This window comes from Muntiacus reevesi, chromosome 1 (genome assembly GCF_963930625.1).
Source record: "Muntiacus reevesi chromosome 1, mMunRee1.1, whole genome shotgun sequence".
Taxonomy (NCBI): domain Eukaryota; kingdom Metazoa; phylum Chordata; class Mammalia; order Artiodactyla; family Cervidae; genus Muntiacus; species Muntiacus reevesi.
In genome coordinates this window covers 240,490,885-240,505,289 of record NC_089249.1, presented here as the reverse complement: position 1 = coordinate 240,505,289, position 14,405 = coordinate 240,490,885, and positions in this window count along the sequence as shown.

Genomic DNA, 14,405 nt, shown 5'->3' with positions numbered 1-14,405 from the left:
TTCATCTGTATCATCTTTCTAGATTCCATATATATGTGTTAGTTTATGATATTTATCTTTCTCTTTCTGACTTACTTCACTCAGTATGATAGTCTCTAGGTTCATCCACCTCATTAGAACTGACTCAAATGCATTCCTTTTTATGGCTGAGTAAGAGTCCATTGTGTATATACCCCACAACTTCTTTATCCATTCATCTGTCAATGGACATCTAGGTTGCTTCCATGTTCTACCTATTGTAAATAGTACTACAATAAACATTGGGGTACATGTGTCTTTTTCAGTTTTGGATTCCTCAGGGTATATGCCTAGGGGTGGGATTGCTGGGTCATAAGGTAGTTTTATTCCTAGTTTTTTAAGGAATCTCCATACCATCTTCCATAGTGGCTGTATCAATTTACATTCCCACCAACGGTGCAAGAAGGTTCCCTTTTCTCCCCACCCTCTCCAGCATTTATTGTTTGTAGACTTTTTGATGATGGCCATTCTGACTGGTATGAGGTGATACCTTATTTGATTTGCATTTCTCTAATAATATGACATTGATTTTTATCCAGTCCCTGTAAGACAGTGGACCAGGACAGACTCAGATATGGTAGACGTGTAGGAGGCATTCTTTGAGTTAATCTTACAGAGGCAGAAATTACCTGGTCTGATCCTTTTAGCAGGTTTATATTATTGTAAAAGGTCCCTGTGTGAATACAGCAGTCTGAATCCCCTCTTGGGGCTCACTATTCCAGGCTCCCTTCACCTTTGCCTCTGTCCACTTTCCCCCCATGTCCTCCATGGCCAAATCCTTACCTTGTCCAGTGCTGACATCCCCAGGGCTGGAGAGAAGCCACACAGGTCCTAGGGTGCTGGAGGCAGAGCCCCAGCAGATTCCAGTGGCTGGACTTAGGAGAGGGTAGCAGAGGGTCCACAGAGCAAACCCCTCGACTCTGAGCGAGCTTGAACAAGTCATCTCCTGTCCGTGCCTCCTGTTAAGTAAAGTTTTTGATTTTTTTTTTAACAACTTTAACAAGGTATAACTTCATTTTATAAATGGCACACAACTTAAACCTATATATAATATTAAAGGATATATGGAAATGCTCATGAAACCATCACCACAATCAGAGAGTTATGTTTATCACCTGGAAAACTCTCATCAGAAACCTTGGTAATCCTTCCACCCCTCCCTCCACCCCCAAAGCAACCACCAATCTGCTTTCTGCCACTATCAATCAGCTTTCAGTTCCTAGACTTTTTTATAAATACAGTCATACAGAATGGACTCATTTCTGTCTGGCTTTTCCCACTCACCACAGTGACTTTGAAATTCACTCATGTTATTGAGGTCTCAGTAGTTTATTTCTTCCTATCACTGAGTAATATGCCATTGCACAGCCATACCACAAAATATTATTCATGCAACCGTTGATGGACCCTGAACTTGTTTCCAGTTTTTTAAACTACTCTCTGGTGCTGGTCAGGTTCCACAGTGGCTCCACAGGGCACAGGAATCAAACCAAGGCAAATGGCAAACCAAGGCAGCTTAACATACAGCTTTAGCTACCCAGCTCGCTCCTCCAGCCCAGAGGGATTCAGCCACACTCTGGGCTTGAACAGACCTGGGTTCAAATTCTACCTCCACTACTTACTAACTGCATGGCCTTGAGGGGAAAGTAACGGATTTTTCTGTGCAACTCACTTCCTCATCTGTAGAATGGGGATCATGATATATCTACCTCAGCTGGCTATTGTGAGATTATATAAGGTGGTTTATGTAAGATTCTGAGACTGAAATAAAAATGCCTAATGCCTGATGGTGGCATTCCACAAATGAAGTCTTTTGAACAAAATGTTTCACCATTATACAATTTGAAGTTTGAAAACTAGAATTTGCAGATCTACAGATCTGGGTCCTTTCAACCCTGCAGACTGTGAGAAGGAAAAATGGACCCTCAAGCTTTGTGCTGAGTGGGAGGACAGCGGTAGTTGTTCAGGTCACAGCCCTCTCCGTAGCATTCTCCTTTAATTAGGGATGGTCTGTTCAAAAACACAAGCCTGTAATTTCTGGGGAGTGTCCCGCAGAGCTGCTTTTAGATTTCCGTGTCTTTAGGAGCTGTGGTCACTTAGTTTAAGTGGATGAGAGAGAGCTTGGGGAGCTTATCTGCTCCCCAAGAAGAGAAAGGTCTGCAGATCTCATGACTGCCGGTCAAAACTTTGAAAGAGAATATCAAAGCCTCTGGAAACAAGGATGCTATCCTCCACTGGTCTGCTCATCCTGGACTCCTAGCATCCTAGTCCTTTTAGGACTAAAACTCCCCAGACAGCTGGAAGCCAGCTGGATCTCAGATGAGAATGCAAGCTCTGCAGACAAACAGATGGATTCAGTGCCAGCCTGGCTGTTTCCTGGTGGCATGAGCTTGGGCAGGTTGCTTAACTGCCCTCAGGATCTCAGTTTTCTCATCTGTAAAATAATAACTATGCCTTTTTGTCACAGTGAAATGAGATGAGGCATGCACACAGCGGGTGCTCAGCCTGGCTACTGTTACCATCATTGCAGGGTTTTGGGGAAGAAGACCTGGCTGGTTGTCCAGTCCAATGTCCACACACACCCCCACCCTGCCTCCCCCCGACGGCGGGGCCCCAAGTCTTGGCCTGCACACCAGCCCTGAGAGAAAGCTCTACAAGCAACTGGCTCAACTCTGGACAGCTCTGGGCGGTGGGGAAATTCTGGTGTTGAGCCCACACGCACCTCCCCGGCACTTCTCACAATGGAGGCTAGGTTTACCAAGACACTCAGGCATCAGTTCAAACTCTCCCCATGATGGTGCCTCAGAGGCAGAACACGCTCTCTTACCCATTCCTACTCCCATCTCTGGCCCACCCCCTCAGCTCTTCCTCAGGCATACAGCTGGAGTCATCAGACCACGTGGTCACCAGCCTCCTTGTTAATGCCCCACTCTTTTTTTTTAGCTATACCTCAGGGCATGTAGGATCTTAGTTCCTTGACAAGGGATCGAACCTGTGCCCCCTACAGTGGAAGCGTGGAGTCTTAACCACTGAACGTCCAGGGAAGTCCTCGCTGATGCCCTTTTGATAGTGGAAGCTAAGAAAACACAAGAGGGCCAAGCAGCCCTGGGCCACCACTGGTCCTAGGCCCACTCATATGGTTCCTGGCACCTGGCACATGGGCGAGCCAATCCTCCACCCCACTCCACTTTACATTTCGGAGAGTGTGTTCTGAATCCTGTGGCTCCATAAAAGGCCTGAGGCTACCTGGTCAGGCTGCCACCCATCTCAGACCTGACCCCTCCCCTGCTCAGCCACTGCCCCTCCCAGGGTCCAGTTTGGAAACCATCCTCCCTTAAGCAGCCACTTGGGGATATCTAGCTCCTTTTTTTTTCTTTCTGGTCTAAACAGAAGCTGTGGTTCCCTCTGTGTTCCTAGCAATTAGAGAGGCCAGAAAAGCCACTGAGATGGTAGGAAGGGCTAGAAGGAGAGGTGGAAGGTTAGAGGCTGGGGGAGAAGCCCAGAACCTCTAAGAGCTTCAGGTGCCCTCCAGCTCCCCAGACCCTTCCACCATCACCTCCTGCCTCTGCCTCTTCCTCAGACCAAACTCCAGAGGTAGCAGAGGCCTTGAGGAATTCTAGAATGTTAGAACTGTACAACTTTTTAGAAAGAAAAACTCCTAGTGCCTCATAATGGAAATATCTAAGTTATGGTGGTGATACAGAATTAAAACCATTTTATTTATAAATCACTGCCTGCATTATAATCTCTACATGATGAAGAAAGTCTGTGTACATTTTGGTGTATTTCTTTCTACTTCTTTTTGGTGCTTATGTAAATATTTTTGTGCATGCGTGCTCAGTCGCTCAGTATGTCCAACCCTTTGCGACTGTAGCCCACCAGGCTCCTCAGTCCATGGGATTCTCCAGGCAAGAATAGTGGAGTGGGTTTCCAAATCCTCCTCCAGTGGATCCTTCCAACCCAGGGACCGAACCCGCATCTGATGCACCTCCTGCATTGCTGGCAGATTCTTTACCAGTGAGCTACCAGGGAAGCCCCATATATGTAAACATAAAAGGCAATATACTGTAGTGTTTCAAAACTCAGGGTCTGGAATTAGACTACGTGGGTTTAAATTCCAGCTCCATATCTTACTGGCAAATTATTTAACCCACCTAGGTCACTGGATCCTCATTAGTGAATCAGAGATCATTGCCTTTGTATCTCAGGGTCGTACTGAGAATTAAACAAGATAACCCATGTAAATTATTTAATATGATGCCTTCTTTGTAGTAGGCACTCAATAAGCATTTTTTTCAGTGATTCTGTTTATTTACTTCTGGGTGTTCTGGGCCTTCGTTGCTGTGTGGGCTTGTCTCTAGTTGTGCAGGGGCTACTCCCGTTTCAGTGCACAGGTTTCTCATTGCAGTGGCTTCTCTTGTTGCGGAGCATGGGCTCCAGGATGCTGTGGGCCCAGCAGTTGCAGCTCCTGGGCTCCAGAGCACAGGCTCAGTAATTGCAGTGCTTGGGCTTAGTTGCTCTGCAGCATGTGGGGTCTTCCTGGATCAGGGATGAAGCCCATGTCCCCTGCATTGGCAAGTGGATTCTTTACCACTGGGCCACCAGGGAGGCCCTCAATAAGCATTTTAATAATTTTATTGGTGCTGATATTTTGTAACCTGCTTCTTTCACTAAATAGTTTCCATGGACACATTTTCATCTTGGATGTGCTATCTGTGGCTGCTTCTTCACTACAATGGCTGAGTTGTATAGTTGCAACAGAGATTGCCCACAAAGTCTAAAATGTTTACTATCTTGCCTTTTGCAGAGAAATTTTATCAATTCATGGACTAAATCAGTATGTCAAACTGTGTTCTATGGAAACCCAAGGTTCCTACAGGTGCCTCAGGGGAAAGAGAAATAGATGGTGAAGTTCCAGGCCCCCAGCACCTTTCTATCAAGACTGATTCTCTTGGGACTTCCCTGGTGGTCCAGTGGTTAAGACTCTATGCTTACACTGCAGGAAGCATGGGTTCAATCCCTAGTTAGGGAACTAAGTTCCCACATGCTACTATGAAACCAAAAAATAAAATAAAAAATGACTGATCCTCTTATTTGTTAAGGTTAACCACCTCACACCAGTCAGATTGGCAATCATTAAAAAGTCTACAGGGGCTTCCCTGGTGGTCCAGTGGTTAAGAATCTGCCTACCAATGCGGGGGACACAGGTTCAATCCTTGGTCCCAGAACTAGGAACTCACGTGCCATGGGGCAACTGAGTCCATGCACCACAACTACTGAAGCCCTAGAGCCCATGCTCCACAAGAGAACCCAATGCAATGAGAAGCCTGCACATGGCAACTAGAGAATAGCCCGTGTGCTGAAACAAAGATCCAATGCAGCCAGAAATAAATAAATATGATTTTTAAAAAGCATACAAATGCTAGAGAGAGTGTGGAGAAAATGGAACCCTCCTACACTGTTGGTGGGAATGTAAATTCATGTAGCTATGGAGAAAGTATGGCGGTTCCGCAAAAAATCAGAGTTGCCATATGGTTCAGCAATCCCACTCCTGAGCATATACCCAGACAAAACTATAATTCAAAAAGATACATGTTCCCTTATGTTCATAGCAGTATTATTCACAATTCACAGCTAAGACACATTCAAACAATCTAAATGTCTATAGACAGATGAATGGATGAAGAAGATGTGGTATGTATATATACACAACAGAAAATTACTCAGCCATGAAAAGAAATGAAACAATGCCATTTGCAGCAGCATAGATGAACCAAGAGATTATCATACTGAGCAAAATCAGAAATAGCAAGACAAATACCATATGCTATCACCTACTTGTGGAATCTAAAATGAACAATATATATGAATAAAATGAACAATATCAAATGAACATATCTATGAAATAGAAACATAATCACAGATATATACAACAGATCTGTGGTTGCCAAGGGTGAGGGTAGGTGCAGGAGTGAGGGACTGGGAGTTTGGGATTAGCAGATGCAAACCACTATACATAGAAAAAAAAGTAGGTGAACAACAAGGACTGACTGTATAGCACGGGGAAGTATACTCAATATCTTATAATAACCTATAGTGGAAAAGAACCTGAAAAATAATATATATATCTATATAACTGAATCACTTTGCTGTGCACTTGAAACTAACACAACATTGTAAATTAATTATATTTCAAACATAAATTGGCAAAAAAAAGAAAAGTGTTCTGTGTGATAGTAAAGGAGAAAGACATAGGAACAAAACTATAAATTTTTCTATACAACCATATATGGCAAAACATTAAGATTTGTTAAAGCCAGCAGGTACATACAAAGATGTCAACTTAATATTCTCTAAACTTTCTTTGTGTGCTTGTAATAGCTCATAAATTAAAAGAAAAAAGACGATATATAAACATGGAAAACACTGCCAACAGTTCAACAGGATATACAATGAAAAATGAACATCCAGTTCATCTTAGATCTGTGGTTCTCTTCCTTGGGGGACACTGATTATCACCAATTTCATAAGCATCTTTCAGGAATAGTCTGCAAATGCAAGCTTTATGATCCAAAAGAGTAACTCCACTGGGAACAGCCATCCTTACAAGCATGGACATCTGATCCATTCCCCATATGGGAAGCAGCCTGAACACCAAGGCCTTCCACTTGGAGAGTCTACCTTGTGACTTTGTACTTTGGACGTTGACTGGAAACCACTTTTCTTTCTCTGTGTCAGTGGACCCCAGCCCATCTGGTGCATCTTTTCCAATTGGTGACTTTGTGGGCCTCTCCTGTTAACCAGAGTCAGCTTCTCTGGAGAATGACTGCTTATCTCTGTGACATACCCTCCCAAGGACCCCTGGGGCTTCCCTGGTGGCTCAGTTGGTAAAGAATCTTCCTGCAATGCAGGAGACCACCTTCAATTCAGGAGATACAGGTTCAATCCTTGGGTCAGAAGAGCCCCTGGAGAAGAGCATAGCAACCCATTCCAGTATTCTTGCCTGGAGAATCCCATGGACAGAGGAGCCTGGTGGGCTACAGTCTATGGGGTCACAAGAGTTGGACACGACTTAGTGACAACCACCAAACCACCAAGGACCCCTAGAATGAAAATTTCATATGCCAAGCAACCTGTATTTTAAGTCACCTGGGAAGTGACTTAAGTCAGACCCTCCCATATATATTCTCAAAACTTGGTAAGAATCAGTCCAGCCATTTTCTTACAATGGGGGTACACAAATAGATAAGAAGTCATAAACTTCATTTTTATATTATACAGATAAGTCCTTTACTGCTCTCTGACCCTGAACTTTAGGAAAAACAAGAGAGAAAACATATAAAATGGGAACATACTTAGCACAATGTTCTGTATTTTGGCTTTTTTTTTTTTTTTTTGCATTTCACAGCATCTTACAATGATTCCACATTTCATATTAATCCACATAGTTTTGCCCTTCTATTTATAATACAAATATTGTTTCAATTTTATGTGTGAATATACTGGGGGTTAAAATTAGTAATGATCTTATTCTTTCTAAAACAGTGTTAACTTGCTGAATATAGGAGAACAACTTCATCTCCTTGCCTGAGATTTTTTTTAGTTCTACCACTAACATCCTGTGTCCTGGGAAACCCCTCAGTTCTGGGTGAACTGGGATGTTTGGTCGTCGTATTTAAGTACCATAAAAATATCAGACAAGTTTGAATAGGAATTGGTCATTATAGCAATGTGCACGGTTATCTTCATTTTTGCCCCCAAGTTAAATTATCAACCAAACATTTTCCGCATGGAGGAAGGATTTTCCTAGCACTTTTGTTATTATCATTGGGAAGTTGTTAGGGGGCTGCATAATATTCCATTGAATGACTTCACCATAATTTTATTAAACCCATCCCCTCCCAATGGCCATTTCATTTCTTTGCAGTGTCTTGCCGGAATAAACAAGCCTGCCATAAATGTCCTTATTTACCTGTTCTATAAACTGGTTAATTCTTCATAAAAATTTGTTTTGAAAATAAGGTTTTCCTGCTAAAAACAAAACTCCAAAAGCCACAGGATTAAAGGCTCTTTCATCTTGGGTCTCCTGCAAGTCTCTTTTTCTTCAGGTGACTGGGCTGACAAGTTAAAAATGGGTAGGCAGCCAAGGCCCCAGGAAGGAAGCCCAGGCAGAGGGAAGGCTTCCCGGGGGGGCAGGAGGGAGGAAAACAGCCCGGCGCTGTGGTTCCCAGCTTGGAGCTGGTGTTTATCAAGGCGGGTGGGAGAGGAGCTGGCCAGACTTGGAGGGGTCCAGTGTTGGCTGGGAGAAAGGCCGGGAGACTGGAGCCATTCAGCCGTGTTCTAAAAAGAGCAGGGAGAGGAAGGAAAAACAAGCCCAGACACACACTGGGTGGCTGCCGGCTGGCCAGGGATCTTGGTACAACAAGCCAGGTGCCAGGCGTTGAGGACAAGCCAGTGGGAACCCACCCCAGACTAGGCAGGTTGAGGTCAGTTCCACAACAGCTTTTTGGATTTGTTAGCAATGGGTTTTTACAGAATATGGGATAATTCTGTACTTTTCCAGAAAGATGAGCTACATGGGCCAGAAGGGTGCATTTCTAGCCATGTTGAGTATGTGGTCCATGTGTATTAATGCATCCTTTATCCCTCAAAGGGGCTCAGCATCATTTGCCATGGTGTTAGTGAAACACAAGAGCCAAAACTCAGAAAAGTTTGGGAAATGCTAGGTCAGTCAAAATCAAGCAAAATTCTCTAGTCTGGGGATTCACAGAGCCTTCAATATACTAATACCATACTTCATGGGTTTTCCAAAAGGAGAGATTGTGTTGTTTCCAAAACTTGGAGTCCTCAGAACACAACCCTACCCCCAATCATGGAATATATAATAACATCTTTGCTAAATGTTGATTGCTAATTTTAATCCGTGTGATAAGGCAGAAGCCAATAAGCCTATCCTTAAAGGTCCAAAAATCTAGGAGAGAGAGGACTGTGGAGTCTGGCCAATATGAGATGCTGTCAGGTCCTACATGAAAGTACAATGGGCACTTTTCACAGTGTAACATAATTGACTTTCATAAGCACAAGGGATTCCCTGGAATTCTGACTTGGGAGTAGCCCCATGCAGGTCACAAAATTTGATTGAATATGGCGGAAGAGCTCGGGTTTGCTCCAGCCTACATCTGACTTCTATTGGTCCTAGAGACTCAGCAATGCACTTAACCACAGTGCTCTCTGAGAACCTTTGTGTATCGGGGTGGGTGCACACAGCACCCTGGGAGAGATGCCCTATGCTGGGTTTTGAGAAATGCTGAGATCACTTCACCCAATAAGCATCCCCATTACATGACTCTGTGTCTATGACTCCACCTTTGCTGATGCATCCTTCAAGGTTAAAATGCAAAGCCATCTGGGGAGAACCACTGGCAGCCTTTCTGCCCTAAGATCTGAGTGGAAAGAGCCAGGTTTGGTGCTGATCAAGGATGAAATGCCCTGTACTAAAGAGTCTATATTTGCAAATCTTTCCTATCTTTGAGTAACTAGGTAAGGCTGATACCTTGTATCGAGGGTCTGTTACCCTAGAAAGAATTAGAAAATGAAATGCCAAAGTGTCAGGGAAAAGTCTTAGTTTTCTCTGCCACTAATTTGCTGATTGATATTAGAAAGTCCTTTCTCCTCTCTGAACCTCATATTCTCCCTCTGTAAAACGAGGTGGTCACACTATTTCCGTTATTTTCTAACTTTTGACCAGAGGAAGACTTTGTTCAAACAAAATCTTAAACTTTATCCTGTATATTGGGTTGGCCTGAAAGTTCATTTGGATTTTTCCATAACATCTTAAGGATATTGTTCTTTTAGGAGCAAAGAGGTTGCTGTGATTGAGTCAGAGCATGTGGAGTTCTTCTGTATGACTGCAAAATTCTATTTCCTGACCTGAGTGATAGTTACAACTGGCAGTTTCCTTGGAGAAGGAAATGGCAACCCACTCCAATATTCTTACCTGGGAAATCCCATGGACAGAGGAGCCTGCAGGCTACAGTCCATGGGGTCACAAAAGAGTTGGACATGACTTAGAGACTAAACAAGCACTAACTCCAAAATAAAAGTGGCTTGGGAATTTCCTGGCAGTCCAATGGTTAGGACTCTGTGCTTTTATTGCCAAGGACCTGGGTTCAATCCCTAGTTGCGGAACTAAGATCCCACAAGCCAAGCACCAAAAAATCAAAAACAACAACAATAAGAAAATAAAAGTGGCTTAAATATGACAGGGTAAAGCGTCTGCCTACAATGCAGGTAGACCCAGGTCCAATCCCTGGGTCGGGAAGATCCCCTGGAGAAGGAAATGGCAAACCACTCCAGTACTCTTGTCTGGAAAATCCCATGGACAGAGGAGCCTTGCAGGCTACAGTTCATGGGGTCGCATAGTTGGACATGACTAAGTGACTTCACTTTAAAAATGACAGAGGTTTATAACTCTTTCATATAAATGAAGTCTGGAGAGAAACAGTCCAGGAACTCAATATAATCAAGTTAGAACTAAATGATCATCATGGCTGACTCTTTGCAACCCCATGAACTGTAGCCTGCCAGGCTCCTCTGCCCATGGAATTCTCCAGACAAGAATATTGGAGTGGGTTGTCATTCCCTTCTCCAGGGGATCTTCCCAACCCAGGGATTGAATCCAGATCTCCTGCATTACAGGCAGATTCTTTACCATCTGAGCCACAAACAGGCAGGTAAATGATCATCAAAGACCCAAGATCCCTTCTATGTTTTTGTCCATCATCTTCAGCATGGGACTTCTAAGGCCAAGGCAGTCAACTGAGCTTCAGCATCACGTCCACACCACAGCCAGTGAGAAAAGGGAAGAAGAAGAGCATAGACTCTCACTTTAAAAAAACACCCAGAAGTAGCACTCACAACCATTACTTATATCCCACTAACGAAAACGTCATTACATGGCCTTACCTAGCAACAAGGAAGGCTGGGAAATGTAGTGTTTAACTTCAGTGGCCATGGACCAACACTCCCCCCCCCCCCCCCCCGCCCCGCCCCCAGCCCATGCCAACTGCAGTTTCCACAACAAAGAGAAGGAAGGGTAGGTTTAGGGGACAATATCAGTGGACTCTGCCACAACATACTAATGAATTTTCATTTCTGATGTGTTGAAAGTTACGGGTGACCAATATTGGTGTCTTCATTGTTTTTCAGTCACGGTTTTAAATACAGCTTGAAGTATACAAAAGGAGGCGAATATTAACAGTTTGTGGAACTGCAGAAGCACCCACAGAACATGGCTTAAAAACCCCTGAACCAGAAACTCCCTAAGAGATTTTCCAGCACTGACATTCTAGAATTCAATGAAAGCCCTGCCCTGTTCCATGAGCTAACAGCGGGCTTTCTCTCTGGGGACTGGTAGGGCACTTCTTGTTACCTTCAGGACTGAGAATTGTACTGTTTGTTTCTTCTGAGTCAGCATGGCCCCAGCCAAATATCTTGAAAAGCTCTCTGTCATTCAGTAGCCTTCCCTCTTGGGCTGGGAGTTCCCTAGAGGAGGTGTAGTTTACTGAGGCATTGATAACTCAGTGTTTCAAAGCCAGGACAGCTTCTTAGCAGGGAATGGCTCAGACTTTCTGTCAAGAGTTTCAGAGATCTTTAGAGTAGAGGGACCTATTTTTTGGTTCAGCTCTTTCATTATTTCAGAGAAGGAAGAACTGATCCAGAGAGGCTGGGAGACTTATTGAAAGTCATCAGCAACTTGATAGCAGGGCTGGGTCACATACTGACTTATCCTGACGCTTTCCATGAACTGTGATAGCTTGAATTTAATGTACACTTTCTATGTGCCAGTCTCTGGGCTACGCACATTACTTGCTAATATAATCTCCTCCGGCACCAGAGGCTTTTAATCCATTCCAGAGACACAGGAGGGAAGGGATGAGGTCATGGGCCTGAAAGACTTGGTATCTTAGAGAAGGTTCTAGAAAGACCCAGGGGCCAAGGTATTATTTCCTGATTCTGACCACATTTCTGAGAGGAATGTTGTGGGGTTTGGGACGGCTGGGCAGCCTGTTGCGAGAGTGGTGGGGCTGGAGCAATGAAAGGGGATCAACATAGCTGACCTGCCTCTGTGAGAGCATAACCCTGGAAAATTCCAAAGCTTCGAGCAGCCTAGTCTGGGCAGAGCCACGATCCAAGAAAACAAAGTCCCACCATCACCAGTCATTTAAAAGCTCTGTAATCTTTACTTTTATATCTCTAAGAGCATTATAAAGGATCTAGTTAATTAATCTAATTAACTAATCCTTTCCTGTCCTCTTCAAATTCTCTCATCTTCTCACTCCTACTGCTCGACTGCTAGGAAAATACAAAACCCTGCACCTGGCCATGTAAATTTTTGTCTCTTTCTTCCTATTAATGAGAAAAAGAAGAATTTTTTTTTAGAACTTTTAACTTTGAAATCATCATAGATTCCTAAGAAGCTGCAAAGGCAGTAGCAAGAGTACTCAGCGGTCCCTGTACTCTCTAGGCGATTCCCCGAGTGGTCACTCATTTAAGACTTTCATGTTACATCTTGCCGGCTCATCTAATCCTTGCAACAGCTCTATGAGATGACTCTAACAACGATCATTTTTCACAGGAAGAAGCTGAGTCTCAAGAAATGAAATACAGTGCTCAAGATCCCCAGCAATTTGGTACAGAATCAGGACTTCGATTCAGACTTTCTGACTGTAAAGTTGGCACGTGCTCACATGAAGTCTTGTTCTCCCTCCGACTTTGCCCTGACCCTCCCCAGGAAAGAGCAAAAGTCCAGAACAGAGAGGCCCAGCCCCCCAAAGAATGCAGTCCTTCACATCTCAGGAGTGTGAGGGCCAACAGCAGTTTGCTAAACGTTGGAGGAGCCTCCCCTGCATAGCTTGACTGTAGAGTCATCAGAACTATGTGCATGACCCAGACAGTGGCCCCAGACGCCGTTTCAGTTCTTTTCCAAAGCCGGGACACGTTTTCTGCTCTCCTTCAGGCTGCTCTTTGCCCTCGCCCGGGACCTTCTTCCTCTCTCACCCTCCTGCTCACTGTTTCTGTGAAACCACAGGATGATTCTCCTCTGCCACGTAACAAACATCATCTGCTCTTGTCTTAAAGCTGCGGCTCGGGCTCACGTTGTCTCAGAGACGTGAGAAGAGGTTAGCCGCCCACTTGAGTAAACACAAGATCTCCTCAGAGCCAGAAACCTGACTTTTTCTCCTGAAAGTGACAGAGCCCCCAAGCCAAAGTGGCATAAGCCCCAAAGGGACTTGACAGGCCCCTGTTGGCCAAAAGGCCAGGGGCAGGGCTGTCTACCATGTAGGGATTGCGGGCTACTGTGTGTCACAGACATTCGTATCCTAACACGTTCATCTCAGTCTGCAAAGCAACCCGTTCCTTCTGGCAGCCTTCCTGGTGCCTCTCGCTCCCCGGCTGCTCCCCTTCTCATCTCTCATGCCTGCAATCTGAGAAGACAGGGATAAAGAACAAGGGCTCCTTCCTATCACAAGTTTCCCCAGAACCTTCTGCACACAGACCTGCCTACAAGTCATTGACCAGCCCTGGGTCACCTGGCCTCTCTCTTCACTGTAAGGAGGTCTAGGAAGCTTGGTGTGTTGGCTGGACGTGGGCAGAGAGCTCCCTGAGCAAAACGGAGGGTCTTCAGATTGAGCAGAAGAGCAGACAGATAGCGGAGGCTGCCCTGGGCTGGCTTAGGGACTCTGACCAATGTCCCAGGATGGCTCTCTGTCTCTCTCATGCCGGCTTCGTGTTCACATGGGCCTCCCAGTGTGATCTTTAAGAGGCTGCTTCTACTCTGGATCTCACATCCACTCCTAGTCCAGCCCAGGAGGAAAACACCAGATCCTTTGCTACAGACCTGCCTTCCTCCTCATGCTCTTCCGTGAAACAGTCACTATTATCATGAAGCCTGGAACACTAAGTAACTTAAGTAACTAAACCAGTCCAGTCCCCATCAAATTCTCTCCTCTCCTCATTCCTACTGCCCGACTGCTAGGAATTAGCCTAGTCACACCCTTTCTCTAAGCTGGACTGAGAATGTAGGAGAGTGTGTCATTGCCCAAGAGCAAAATCAAGGTATGGTGCCCAAAGAATGGAAAATGGGTGCTGGTGGCCCCCCAAAATCCCAACAACTATCTACTGCTGAATCTTAGGCATCATCCTGTTCTGAGATTCTTAAATCACAGGGTATGTCCCGCTTCCCCGAATATTTGATTAAAATTTCATATTTTAGATCAGTGGTTCTCAAAGTGTGGCCCCAGGGTTCCGGGGGTCGCTTTAAGGGTCCACAAGTTCCAAACTATATGTTCATAATACACTAAGATGTTATTTGCCTCTTTCACTAT